Genomic DNA, 15,938 nt, shown 5'->3' on the forward strand with positions numbered 1-15,938 from the left:
TTAGTGCCTACTTTCTTTTGTATTACTCCTTTTTCAAGTGTTAGTTTTTATGTTTAAGACTTTATTGACACCCTGTTTCTCCTTGAAGGAGTCTATAACTCTTTATTTCATTATAAACAATATTCTATGGCCATTTCTACTATAATAAGGTGTTGAAGCTATTTGTGTAATTTATGTTTTATTCCACATGTAGTGTGTGGTTCTTATATCCTTATGGGCTGAGTCCCACATAATTCTAAAATTCTAAAAGTCTGGAAATCAGTTTTATTTATTTTTATGATCCCCAAAACCTTGCAAAATTGCCTGATGCATAACAAATGACCTGGACTTAGTAAAAATAAATGGAAGCTGGAAGGAGCTCTATTCATATATAAACAAATATTGAGGTCAAATACAGTGTAAAACTCCTCTTAATATACCAGAAATGAATAAAAATTCAAACATAATGTATTTTTAACCATTGTTAAAACATTTTTAACCATTTTAACCATTGTTAAAATTTAACAATTTTAACGATTGTTTTTAGTCATAATAAGAAATGCAGAAGAGATATAGATATGTGATGAGGAAATATTTTAATGTCTCTGGAGGATACTTTCTTTCCCATGTGAGTAGTTTAGTTGACATGATTCAACTGGTCTTCTGCAGAGAGACAAAGGATTTGGCTGATCTCAGTGTTCCTTCTATGCAAAACTCCTCTGCCCTCAATGTGTAGACATGGTCCTTGATATACACATTCCCTATGTTCCTGGGCCTGGGAATTTCTTGATACATTTTTTATTTCTTTGGAAAAAAGAGATACTTAACACTTCTTGGCATACCCTCTAGATATGCAACACAGGATAGGAACAGGGCATATTCTCTTCCTTGGGGTACTCTCAGTCTCACATCCAGTCTGCTGGCCTGGGCATGATCCTCTCAGTTGGAAATTCTGAAAACTTATACACTAGTATGCCAGAGGCTATGGAATAATGAAGTAGGAGGACAATATGCACTATATTTCACCACCGTTATGAACTTTGTCCAATAAAATGTGTGTTATAGCTGCACCATGAGGCTAGCAGTATGTTTCAAAAGAGTAGAAAACTGGCATTCAACATAGGTTGCACTCTACTCATCCTGGTGCCATGCTTTTGTTCTTATTTTTATTTTTTGTTTTGTTTTGTTTGTTTGTTTGTTTGTTTGTTTTTGTTCTTTTTTTGGAAGTGAGAAAATTTCACTTGGCCATCTTATCCCTTAGGAAAAACAACAAGTAACCAGGAGGTGTTGTGGCTTGGTAACCTGTAACTCAGGACTGGACCCAGTGGTAATAGTGTCCACTAGCCCATAGTCCTCAGATGGAGCTTCTGAGATATTTGTTCAGATTTCAAGAGGAGGCAGGGTGCCCACAGATTCCACTAGCCCAGAACCAATAAGGCCTCAGAAATGACTGGTCCAGGCCTCAGATGGAACAATGGCAGAGAAGTCTGTCATTAAAACTTCTAAACAAGTAGTTTATTCAAAAACAAGGTGGATTTGTCAAAAAGGAAAATAAACTTAGTTAAACATTGGTAACCAAAGGAAACAAAAGTAAAACCACAAAATATATGTATTTTTTGGCCAAAGTCTAGGGGACTGATAAAAACACAATGAATACACAGTTTGTTGAGATGGGAGCTTAGCAACTGAAAGTAGCATTGTGTGGAGAAGCTGATACCAAGACCCGTTTTTTGATTTTAGAAAGTTCTAGGGATGGGATGAGCCCGGATAAAGGATAGGTAGGACATATTTCACTCTTCCTATCCCAAACAAAAAGTTCAAAAGTTCCCAGGATAACAGGGCATAGATAGATATCACTTTTACTTTTATACCTGCATATAATTATTATTCTTTTGACAGTGTGTACAAGTGATAGGGATGTTTTGGTGGTCAGATATACAGACAAGTCGGTTGGTTGGATCCAATGATGTCTGCATCTTATGCATCAACAAAAGTCAATAAAACATAGCTAACTGTAGTCTCTACCTGGGAAGCTTGCTAGGAACGTACAGTTGCAGTGATGTACCAGATCATAAAGAAAAAATTACTTTGTCTTTTCACAGAAGAGTTAGTATAGACTGAGATGCCACCTTGCTACCCAAGGTTATCTCCAGTGTCATATCCCTTACTGACCAATGGAAGCCACTAGTGCTTGAAGTGTTTGCAAAATTTAAAAACATAAACAAGAAAGTAGTTGCTATTGTTCCCATTTTACTTGACATCATTGTGGTTACTTCTGCTGCCCCTACTGGCATTTGTATATGTCCTTAGATATTGTTGGTGCTTTACTTTTTATATCCATTGGAAAGAAGACCAAAGCCAATTTCCATTTACATGGAAAGGCATTCCAATAACAGGCCATTAATGAGATGAACAAACCCAACTACAAGATGAACTCTTGGTGGACATAGAGATATTCCCTTGCAATGGCAGTTTTTTGATAATGACCTCTACTGAGAAAACTATTTTTACTGTATTGCATGCCATCCTGGCACAAATGACTGTGACTCTGAATGAAGACAAAGCTCAAGTCCCCACCATACCAGTGATCATAGGGAGAGTCATACAAAGAAATATTAAAAATGTGTTCTTGCCTCTGCAACCACCAGCTACCAAGGAAAAGACCCAAAATTGAACTGACCTCCTTGGATATTGGAAAAAACACATCCCACATCTGCAAATTTTATTCTAGCCTCTATACCAAAACACTAGGTAGCTAAATTTGAATCGAAGTGTCCACATCTGGAAGCCTTGAAAGCAATCCAAACAACTCAAGCCCTTCCCTGGAGTCTCATATTTCCTTCAAACCCCATGAAATTGCAAATATCTGGATTAACTTCCCAGTAGATTGAAACTTTTGTCAAAAAACTTTTGCCACAACTCTTTCTGCTGCTGGATGTCTATACGTAGACTGTACCTGCCCCCTAATAGAAAAAGTTCACAAAAGGAAAATCTAATGTTATCAGTCTGATTTTCTCATTCTATAATTAAGTCTCCAATTAAGATTTCATATTGGCCTTTAAAGTTTTAGTCTCCATTACCTACAGGTGTCTGCTCTCCCATTGGACACAGAGACAAACTTGCCTACTAGTGTACCTAAATCACCAGATCAATGGGCCCTTTCCCTCAAGTCTTGATGTTGAAAAACACAATATCATTTACTGATAAAAGAGTCTGCCTCCAATACCCTATAGAATTCAGCAGTTATCATAAAATGGAGGCAGGCTGTTTTGATATCTATGGCATTAGGCATTTTGCTTAATAGTCTCAACTTCAAATGGTTGTTAGCCAAAAACCATACCACCCCAAGTGTTATTAAAGATATATATTCATAAGCCAAAAAGTAATGGCTTAATTCTAAGGTTAGGCCACTGGGATACTAAATAACATAATAGGAATGACAAACCAGATGCAGCAATTCACTTATAATCTTAAACTCTATATCATGTAAAGAAAATATGGGAAGTATCAGACAGGTGCAACTATCACCTGTACTATGGCATTTGACATGTATGGATGCTCTTGCTAACGCAGGCCTTATTATTTTACAACTATGCCAGCGTCTGTAACAAGGATTTCTGTAGACAGGCATCTCTGTCACAACCCTGACAATGCAGCACACAGGATTTCTGGCCAAGTTGTAGAATAATGAATATTTGGGAGACAGCATCCACTCTGCTATTTCTCTGCTAGTACATTTTCGTGATAACCCGTGGGTCATCTTTGCATCATGTGGACCTCATTGTCTTTGTACGTGACACTCCCTTGAAAAAAAATATGCAATCAAATATGTATATGTTTGGAATACATTACTTTCCATTTAATATATATGAACATGTATGGAATACATTAGTCAATCACCCATATTTATGCAATGCTTGCAAATCTTTGGATTAAATGGATCTTTGGATCCGAACTCATTTGAGTTTGGAATACCATTACATGGTAGATAATTAATTTTAACTTATCACCTCACATTAAGTTGACTGGCTGGAATACTATATGCATTCCTATGTTTTAATTTGAGGGTAAAGTAAGAAAATTACAAAGTAAATTATTCAGACACATGACCTGACAGTATGTGATTAGCTAACAAGTGTTATTTATCGATGACGAGCATCGGTATCCATGCTCTGGGAAATGTCCAAAAGTACTGTCTGATGCTGTACAGCATGGTAAGGACACAATCGAATATTTAAATAATTTCTTGTGACTAGTCAGTGAGAAAAATTAACTCTGACAGTGAGTCTCTGTAGTATACATGCAATCTTCACTGACAAAATACTCCTTGACCTTGCCAACCCTCAATTATTCCAGGTTTTTTGAAGACATATGTTTTAATTGCTAAAATCAATAAACTAAAACTACCTCTACCAGAGAGAAAAATTATGTTATGTTGGAGTTGAGATGACGGTATTTCCTCAGAGGTGTCAGGATAAACTTGCACTTAGAACAGTCCTTGGCGGAGAATAATTATGTAATATTTTCATACATGTAAGGATGATGCTGTTTTTATGAGATCCAAGAGGACTCCCAGTAAATAAATTTTGGATAGTTCCCAGTTGTAGGAAATCCTATAGTCCACTATCAAGTTTTATTGCTTTTACTGTATATTTAGATTGCTTTGGAAGTGCCCTAAGGATAAATGTTTAAATTAGTAATTAATCATTATTATCAGTGTTTGCAGCATTAATTCATTATACCCAATATAATTCATTATTTAAATATAATTCATTATATTAAATATAAATGAATGTTTTATGAAATCCAGAATTCTGTTCACTTTAAGTAACAAACATAATAGACATATTTAAGAGAGAAAGATACTTTTATTTTGCTCTTCAGAAATAGCCTGGATCTAACTGTAAATCTAAAATGTCTCTGACCTTTTTTTACACTTGCAGGTTGAAACAAGTAATTACATTTGTCTGTAAGCAATTCTTGTCCATAAAGCCTTCAGAATCCAAATAAACATCATTATTGTGACTATTGCTTCTTAGGTTCTTCCATTCTCTCTTTTGAGAATAATAGTATATATATAAAGAGTGCCCATCTGAATTTACAGTACGAAATTTCAGAATATTTATAAAGCCTTCTATACATTTTGAAATTATAAAATGGGAAGGGTTAATTGGATCCAAAGAAAATAGGTTTGTTAGAAATAGCTTTTCTTTTCAATAGTCACATTTTCTGTGCCTTTTAGCTTCTCTTATAGTTTTTGATTCCCCTTTTTGCTCAATTGGAACAAGAACAATGATGCCAGGAGGGATAAGGGACTCGCACCATGCTTACTAGAAAGAAGGGCACCCACACTGCATGACAGTTATCACTGGATTTACTATCTGTCAGCAGATGCTCACCGAAATGAAAATGTTCCCTGAATTCATGTTGTGCCTGTCTTCTCTACTCCCCAGCGCCTTTCCTCCTCAGGGAATTACAGGGATAAGAATCTTTCTGTCTTATAACTAATGTTTTAGAGCTCACAGAGCAATATGTCTTTTGCCCCTCTCTGGGGAGTCATTTATCTCCTCGAAAGCACATTTTTATTATTTTGTTTTAAAGAGAAAGGTTTGGGTGCACATAACCCATTCTGTTATCGGGGTTAGATGCAATTGTTTCCATCTTCCAAGGTGCCTGCTTTTTTCCACATAATGAGTGATTTATAAATGTTTCACTACGTGGTTTCTGGCTTTGCTACCTACCAACTTTGAGAAAATCGTCATTCATTCAAATGCACACTGCACACATAAAAATCCGGGGAAAATTATTTTTGCTGACAATATCCCAATTAGATGAGCTGGAAGGAAAGAGGCTAGTTGAAGAAACAGGGTGACACGGGGATATTTTGTAACCTCTCCAGGCTCCTGCTGCTGCATTTTGTTCAGAACCTGTGAGTATGGTTTTATATATCTGTTTGATATTCCTTCCCTTCCCTTCCTCCTTCTCCTTTATCTCTCTCACCATTTTGCCCATTCCTTTTTCATTGATGCATCTGTGGATTAGAGTGGATTAAAGAGTACATTAAGGTGTTACAAAGCTATTTAGAAGATATTTGAAATACATCTAGCAATATTAGGAATACTTCTATTAGTAATACTCTAGCAACAAGGCCAATAAAAATACTTGATATAAAAAAATACTTGATATATTCAACAAGCCTGTGAGGTAAGCAGAAATTAGAGGTATTCTTATCTCCATTTTGCAGAGGAGAAAAGCAAGGTTAAACTACTTATCCACAGTTACAGAATGGAAATGAAGCAGAGAATCAAATTTCACTCACCCCTTTTTAATTCTGGAAGATTGAAAGAGGTTTGCTCTTTGAAACCACTTGGTTTTGGCGTGCACCCTCGAGTGGTCAGGAATGTGTTATTTGCCTAACACACCAAGACTTATCATGGCCCTTTTGCTGTATTCTTCAATCCATTATTAGATAGCGATCCCAAGGGAAGGCTCATTGCATATAACGCTGAAGGCACAATACCGGCAGAGTATGAGACTCGTGTGTGCTCTACATGCACCCTTGTCAAAAGAGCACATCAAAGGCATCAATGACAACAAGTCCCTCTGGAGAGTATTGGGAGCACATGTAAGGACACAGATGCTTTCACACACAGCACATTCTTCATTGAGATCGGTCAGCTAATTGAATGTTGATAATCTCCAAAATACACACAGGTTGTATCCCAAAAGAAAAGAAAATGAAAGAAAAGAAATCACTGTGCAAGTTGGTTATTTTTGTATCTAATACATTTTCCTAGAAGATATGTTCTAAATTGCAGTTAATTTACCAAGCTAGGAAAAAGATGATTTCAAAGGAAAATCACATATTATATAATACACACACTGCTATTCCAACTCTGGTACGTGTCCCGATAAGTGTACATTTATTGTGAGAGGGGTGAGTGTGTGTGTGTGAGATTATTTTACATTTTCTTAAGATGAGTCCTTATTCTTTTTTTTTTTAAGTTTATTTATCTATTTTTGAGAGAGAGAGAACATGAGCCAGGGAGGGACAGAGAGGGAGGGAGAGAGAGAATCCCAAGCAGGCTCCAGCCTGTCAGTGCAGAGCCTAATGTGGGGCTCAATCCCACAAACTATGTGATCATAACCTGAGCCAAACTCAAGTCAGACGCTTCACCAACTGAGCCACCCAGGTGACCCAATGAGTCTTTATTCTAAAATAACTTACCACGTATTTCAACGATCCTTCTCTAGATCAATTGTATGAAGGGAATGGGAGGGAGTTATTACTACATTTGGACAGATTTTGAATATCTGTTAGAGTTTAAAATACTCCTCGGATGTATGGTGATGATGCAAAGTTTGGAACAGCAAGTGTTGTTTCAGTGAATATGTCACCAGGATGGCCTGTTTCCTAGAGAATGAACAATACAATGTACTCTTTTACTTATTTATCAGAGCATTTGGATTTTTTTTTTTTAAGGAGAATCTCCACTTTTTTACTTAGTAATGCTGATTTGATTACCATCAATTACATCTTCAACCAAATACATATCTAATATTACACACCTATTACCCAATAGTACAGAGCAGCATGCTTGATAGCATTTTGCCGAAAGCTTCATTTCAGTTCTCAAGGCAAAAAAAGATAGGTAGTTATAAGCACACTGAAGAGCTTATTCAATACCTGTGAAGGCATGGACGTGTGGAGTATGGTTGCAATTCTGACCATGTTTTGATCCAATGAGGCTGCTATCCCTGCCTTGTGTTATTTAGAATGAGAGAACTTTCTCAGTAAAGCTACCAATTTCTATTGATGTCCCTGTCACATTCACATGCCTTTGTCAAATAAGTCATAATATGATTGTATTTTAAATAGATTTTGTTCTCAAAGCAATTTAAGTTGTCGGAGAATAACACAGAGCTTAGGTAAATTTGAGAAAAGCCACAAATGAAAATATGAAGGGCCATAAATCATTTGGCTTTCAGTTGACTAAAACAAGAAGGGAAAAAATATATATCGAACCAATCTGCCATTTCTTCCTCTTTTCTACAGTCAGTTCTTCCATAACCATGCCCCATCCCACCCACTCCATCCCAGCCTGAGAAAAACTATGCTAATATTGTAAACGGATAAAGATTTTAAAAAGTCACTAAATTATTACAAATATGTGACCAAACACTCCCATAATTGCTATATCTTCCTTTGTCATTGATGCTTGTGGCAGGGGAATAATGGACAACTAAATACATCAACAACGCATACTATCTGAAAAGAAAGTTAAAGATCACAGATGTGAGTTTTTTTCTTCTTTGTGTTTGCAAGGTCCCAGATGTCATTACCAAAATGATAGAATTTGTGAAACATAAAGCAATTCTTGAAGATTACTTAATTCAAGTACATTTCTGTTTGTATAGCTAAGTCGCCAGTAGTTACCTTATTTTTGCAAAGGCTTATAGTTTCAAACTCTGTAATTGTCGAGAAGTTTACCCTTTAAATTTTTTTACAGATTATTTATTTTGAGAGAGAGAGAAAGAGAGAGAGAGAGAGAGAGAGAGAGAGAGAGAGAGAATCCCATGCAGGTTCCTCACTGTCAGCACAGAGCCCCGAAGCCACTAACCATGAGATCATGACCTGAGCCGAGTGGGATGCTTAACCGACTGAGCCATCCAACCAGGACCCCCACCCTCTAAAATTTTTTTTAAGTTTCTAGAATCAGAATCAATCTTATGCTTTACCTTAGTTTCATCTTATGGCACCTGTACTTTGTCTCAAACATCACTGTATTTATTTTGTTTTTATTTTTTTGTTAACCTACCTAAAATCTTTCTACTTCAATTTTGCTGTAAATTCTAGTCTGATGTGATCAATTAAGTAATGGTACTCAAAAGAAACAGAAAGCTCTTTTTTTCTCACTTTATATCATTTAGATAGATAATTCTGTGTGTGTGTATGCATGTACGTCATAGGATAAATAAAAAAATAAATCTCAAACTCTATTTGCAGATACAACCTAAGGCATCAGTTTTCTTAGTGAGTCTAAGTATATATTACCAACACACAATGTTGGAAAGCAAAGTAGGAGGGAACCCTCTGACAAAGAAAACAAGAGAGGGTAACTAGGCAAATAAGTTGAGATCTTCCAAAAAGCTATGTAACACCTTAATGAATTAATATATTTTTAGCATTTTCTTGCTACTTTAGGTTATTTGTTTTTTAACTTAAAAAGGAAGAAAATATCAAGAAAAAAGATCCTATAAACTAAAAACAACTTATCCACTTTGTTTTTTTTTATGACGTAAGAGTTCTTAAAGACATTAGTAAATTAAACACAAATTATAAAATTTATTTACTTCTTTATTTACTTCTTTATTTATTTATTTACTGAAACAATATGAATCAATGACTTAGCTTGCTTTTGAATTACCCTCTTTTTTTCTATAAAAATAATAGTTTGAAATTTGAGTAAAACTTACTTGCATCTAATACTGTGACAGTTTTGTTTTGCTTAGCTTTGTTTCCTTAGTGGCTTTAAGTGATCGAGGTTAATTTGTTTCAGTGTCTTTGTAGAGGGTCTTTACTACTCCATTCCCTGGTTTCTCAGTATTAATTCTTCGTTGGTAGTTAACAAGTTTGTTTATGGCCTGGAAATTATTGAAGAGTTCACCTCTTTCTAGTTTCAGGAAATGCTATCTTTTTCCCTAAAAACTCAACTTAATGCACTTTCTCTTCCCCCTTGGGAAACATATGAGATACGGCAGGGATTTTTTAATTAATTATTTTTTCTTCTCCTGTTCACTCATATCTTACACTGACCACTCCTCTAAAAGTCTGAAAGTTTACTACATAGTATTAAAAAATAATGATTGTTTGGTGGAATATGTCCTTTATAATTTGGAATATTAGAATAGCTTTAAATGTCTGTTGGTGAAAATGGTTATATTTAGGTTAAATTTAAAATAGTACTGACATACATATTTGCATACCCTGCACCTATCTGGAAGCATACTAGAATGGAAAGTCTGAAGAATGTCATTTAACCTAACTATACAACACCAAGTTATCACAACACGATACCAGACTTGACTTTTTTTTTTTGAGTCCTATAGCTTTTTCAGTGTGCCAGACTCACATCTCCATCCACAGCTATTAGAGTGACCATGTTGCCTCATCTTCAAACCATTTTCTTTCTCCTTGGGAAATTAGGCTGAAGACAAAACCAATACACCTTTTTAAAAGCCATAATGTCCTTCGGTAGGTGAATGGATGTATACATTGTGTTACATCCAGAAAATGGAATATGGGTCAGTGCTAAAAAGAAATGTGCTACGAAGCCATGAAAAGACATGGAAAAACTTTAAATGCGTGTTGCTGGTTGAAAGAAAACAATCTGAAGAGGCTACATACTATATGATTCCAACTACATGACATTCTGGAAAAGATAAAAGTATGGAGGCAATAAAAAGATGAATTGTTACCAGGGGCTGGAGGGTAAGCACAGAGGATTGTTATGGCAGTGAAATTACTCTGCATGATACCATAATGATAGATACATGCCATTATACATTTGTGCAAACCCATAGAATGCACAACAGCAATAGTGAATCCTGATGTCAACTATGGACTCTGGGTGATAATGGTGCGTCAATGTAGGTTCATCAATTATAACACATGTACCACTCTGTGGGGGATGTTGAAAATGTGGGAGGGCTAAGCATGTTGGGGGGGTAGGGAGTATGGAAAACATCTATACCTTCCTCTCTATTTTCCTGTGAACGTAAAACTGCCCTGAAAAAATAAAATATTTTAAACACTAACAACTACATCAACCACAACAACTTAAGTCATTTATTATACCAGAGGTTCTCACAGTATAGTCCCAGAACAGCAGCTTTGGTATCACCTGGGGACTTTTTAGAGAAGCAAATTCTTAGGCCCTCCTCCTGCCATACTGAATCAGAAATCCTGGGTGTGAGATCCAATAATCACCGTGAAAGAAGCCTTTCTGATCATAATGATGCACGCTAAAATCTGAGAAGCACAGTGTTTGATGATGTCATTCTACCCTTGGCCTCCTTGCAAGTCCAATTTCCAACTAGTTTGTTCCTTATGTTCTTGATATTCTGTCCAGGGTCCAGGGCTTCAATTCTTGCTTCTTCAAGATATGAAATCTTACTGTTTTTTGTTTTTTGGTTTTTTTAACAACTTGCGTATTGTCTTAGAATTGCATTTCCCCACTTGCCAGAAAATTGAGTACTAGCTCCTGGATCTTCTCTCAGCTTCATCTAAATTTCATTGTAATAGGTAGATATACTTAAATGTATGCAATGATGATGGGAACTTGTCTAGTTTTACTGTAGATGAGGTTTTCATCTCTATTTTATTGTGATTTATATCACTTTTAATGGCTGTCAAACAATTTTGGAAATATGCCCCAACTCTCTATCTTTCTTGGAAGACTCTCAGTGCACTGCATATTTATTAGATACTAACACCTAATGGAATGTAACTTCTTTGCTTTAAAATATAAACTTCCTTGCAATGTCATGGTTTCAGGTACACAGGAGAGCTATTTCAGTGCATCGTTATCTCCACTGAAATGGAAAAGGGAATCTAGGGGTTATTTCTCTCTAACAGCAGAGAGGTATACCAGTCATGCTGGAAACTAAAGTAGGCTGTCCTGAAGTATTGACCAAAAAGAAACTGGTATTTCAAAAGAGCATAGCCCCACCACGTGTTAGAAGGTTCTGAAGAACCACGTTTGTTTCGCCATCTTGCTAAATATTCAGGTCACATATTGGCCTGTCACTGGTGTTCTTAATAAGGAAAGGTGTACTAAAGAAAAACTGGAGAAGGAAACTACTTAGGTTGGATAAAAAGAAATGCACATAAAATAACTGTAGGAAAAAAACACCTTCTCTGGAAGTGAACACCTTAGGACAAAACCTAAGGGGACAGCTACCCTAAATGCTGCCCACAGAAAAACACATGAGCCAACATGCTCAGCAACCAGACCCTCTTTCCTACTCACTTTGTTGTCCTTTCCTAAAAACAACTCCGGTTTTCTCTTTCTAGGCACGGCCCTGGATTCACTTTCATTGTTTCTTATTTGTCTCTGTATTAAAATCTTTACTGGCCTTGTCAGGAAGAAGGAACCAATTCTCACTTTCCTCATAATGACATAGGGATACTTTGAACATGATATCAAAGATGAAACTATTCTGAACAATATTTGGGCATTTTTTTGCATGCAGTTAGACCACTGACTGTAAGATCTAGCCATGACCATGAGTAATATTTTTGATTCTGAGCTACAAAGTTGTATATACACTAGCCACTGCTCTATCCTGGAAGCATTGACATTCATAACAAAATAAGAAGTATCCATTCAAGGAGCACCATATTTCTCTTTTTTTTTTAATTTTTTTTTTAACGTTTGTTTATTTTTGAGACAGAGAGAGACAGAGCATGAATGGGGGAGGGTCAGAGAGAGGGAGACACAGTATCTGAAACAGGCTTCAGGCTCTGAGCCGTCAGCACAGAGCCCGACGCGGGGCTCGAACCCACGGACCGTGAGATCGTGGCCTGAGCCGAAGTCGGACGCTTAGCCGACTGAGCCACCCAGGCGCCCCAAGGAGCACCATATTTCTTATAGAAAGAATACATGTCAGAGGCAAAATTCATTTGAAAAATTGGGAGACAAAGCAGTCGAAGGCGAGGTAAAACACCAGGATAAGGAAAGATAGACAAGAAAATGAGTTTTATTTTAAATGTGTTTGAAGAATTGGACTTAGACTATTATAAGTAACAATAAGAAATAGTGAACACGTTAACTTATTTTATTATTTTACTATTATGTAAACAATTAATTAATGTTACATAAAATATTCATTAATAGATTATGCTCTTTCTTGCTCCTGCCACGTGTTTCATATACACAATCTCTCCTATTGACAATTCTTTATAAACTTAAAAAAATATGTTAATTATTCATAAAGAATACCACAATCCCATAGTTTATCAGGGACCCATTTTTGAAAATTCATTATTTTTAAGTAGTTTTATGTATAGTAACTACCTTTTAGGAAACACTTTCACAGACAAGATTTGGGGTGTAAATTTAAAAATTCTCTGTGTAAATTAATTCCCAACACAAAACAATCTAACTTCTTTCTTACAGGAAGGAAAATTGTTCATCAACAATCCATAAATAAAATTTGCATACCTGGAAGTTAATTAAATATAGAGGATAACATAAAAAATTTAAACATGTAAACTTTAGCATAGCATTATTTAAATCTTCTAATAATACATAAAATTTGTATATATGTTAAGGAAAATTTCATAATGACTAACACATTTCATTTTGAGAGCTCCTTAATTTATAATGTAATATAATCCAGCGTAAAATTTCCATTTTAATGATATAGCATGATGGGGAAAGGTGAATGTGTCCTTGTAGTCCAGCAGAAATGGTCATGAAATTCAGCAGCTTATTTTAGGTATTTGACTTCATGCAATTATCTCTCAGAGCTTTAGTTTTCTCACACACATATCAAATTCCAAGTGTGTGGGCATGCATGTACGTGTGTGTGTATACAGATCAAATTATATAACATTTCTGAAGGCACTATATATATGAAACAGAATTTTTTCAGCAGACTACATATCTTTGTTTATAAATTAAAAGATCAAAATAATAAGTTATATGATAAAATTCGGTTTTCTTAACTTTTATTTACCCTTAATTTTAGGTGAAATGGCACTTTGGGCTTGAATTATCCACATGAATCTCTCCAATTTTTATTATGATTTACATACATAGACATGGGTTATATAGAAATGCACTATGGCCCTTGTTTGTCATTTTTATATTGAAAACAAAGCAGCAAATTCATGAAATAATTGGTGTCATAAATAACAGATGCACTTGCCACACTTTTTCACTTGAATAGGTACATTTATTTTTCATCTGGTGTTAGATAGTGCTCTGCTTATATACCCTTGGGAAACAACAGAGTTATCTCTTTGTACCTAGAGAACAACCAGACTTTGATAAATGGTATGGGGCACTGCTCGTGTACCATTGATTTCATATATTATTTCTTGCAACAGTTTCTTTGTATATTTAATGTGATACCAACAGTGTTTTATTTTATTATTTAGTGTCTTATTAAACGTTATTAGTTCCTGAGTATGAGTTTTGAGCCAATCAAGAATTTTCAGCGGAAAAAATTGTAGTTGCAGCAATTTTCCCAATTAAAGTAGAGAATACTTTTACATATTACAACCAGGCGGTAAACAAAACGTGCTACACTAAAAAAAAAAATCTTCATAATCCATATAATGCTACTACGACCTTGTTTTCCACAATTGAATTACAAGTGTGCACAAATGGGTAAAAAGTCCACAAAAATATTTATCTCCACTGGGTACCCGGTTAGCTAAGTGGGATATGAAATATTAAGCCAGATGCCTCTAACATCAAGTAACTTACTTATTTTCTTCAGCATGTCATATAATTTTAACATTTTCTATGCATGCCGTGGTATGAAAAATTTGAGAAGCAATTTAATGAAGGCAACTTTTTAAAAGAGAATTAAATTGTCAGATGAAATATTTTAAAATGATATTCAAAATACATCACTTATATGTTTTCTTTTTAGTTTTTTTTAAATGTTTATTCACTTTTTGAGAGAGACAGAGCATGAGTGAGGGAGGGGTAGAGAGAGAGAGGGAGACACAGAATCTGAAGCAGGCTTCAGCTTCTGAGCTGTCAGCACAGAGTCCAATGTGGGGCTGGAACTCATGAACCAGGAGATCAAGACCTGAAATAAAGTCAGATGCTCAACTGACTGAGACACCCAGGTGCCCTCTGTTCCTTTGTTTGTTTGCTTTGTTTGTTTGTTTGTTTTTAATGTAGGATGTCTCCTGAGGCCAATAATAAAGTAAAAGTTGGATCCCTGGTGAGTAAGCAAACCCCAAAGGAAATCTTTCTCCCTGTGTCTTTTGGAAAAACTCTGGTGAAATTTAGCCTGTATAGGACAAGAAAAAAAGGAAAATACCCAAGAATGCCTGGGAAATCCCCAAATTAATAGCACTAGGATCAACCCAATTAGAGTTGGGCACAAAAGGAATATACCTCCAGTTTGTCTGAATACATCTATGAAACAGAAAAAAGCAGCAAGGAATCTTGGCTGTAGTACTAGATTGAATGAAAAAACAAATCCCTTCTGAGAAGCCATAACAAAGTAGCTCAACATAGATTTTGGATGGAATTCATCCCACTTGCAGGTCTGAAAATATTAAGTGAGGAATTAAAATGTTGTATGGCTGATAATGGCTCTGGAAACAGAAAGAAACATAAATTCTATTTTGAGGGACCCAGTTTTAATCTGGGCCTCAAATAATTGCTGAAAATAGTGTTTGAAAAATTATAATGATCAGTATAAGTTCAAAAATTACCAATAAAACACAAAAGGTACAATACCATGAGAGGTGTTAGAAATAAGCCCAAAAAGATCAGTAATCACAATAAAAGGTAACAGATTAAATCTGAAAACTGAAAGATCAGAAATCATAATAAATGAACTAAACTCAGAAATCAATAAAAAGACTTTCAAAATATAAAAAGGAAAAGAAAAGTAAATAAAAGAAAAGAAAAGAAAAGAAGGAAAGAAAGAACAAAAGAAAGAAAGAAAGAAAGAAAGAAAGAAAGAAAGGAGGAAAGAGAAAAAAGAAAGGAGGAAAGAAAGAAATTAAGCTCAGCTTGGCTTATGAAGGAAACATTCCAGAGTCAAAGACTTTTAAACCATGTTTTCAAGCCTACAGTCATTTGCACCTCCAGAGACTGGAGAATGTTAGACTTCATATTCTCAACATAAACATTTCGTGTATTTTATACATAAGAACAATCTAATACTGCTCCAGAAATTGTTCTGTATGTAACAGTTGGGGT

At 35.4% G+C, this 15,938-nt stretch overlaps 1 pseudogene; it reads left to right on the forward strand.

Annotated features, from left to right (window-relative positions):
• Positions 1-4,127: 4,127 nt before the first annotated feature.
• Positions 4,128-15,938, forward strand: part of LOC102969212 — a 75,645-nt pseudogene continuing 63,834 nt past the window's right edge.

The sequence above is a fragment of the Panthera tigris genome, chromosome C2 (genome assembly GCF_018350195.1).
Source record: "Panthera tigris isolate Pti1 chromosome C2, P.tigris_Pti1_mat1.1, whole genome shotgun sequence".
Taxonomy (NCBI): domain Eukaryota; kingdom Metazoa; phylum Chordata; class Mammalia; order Carnivora; family Felidae; genus Panthera; species Panthera tigris.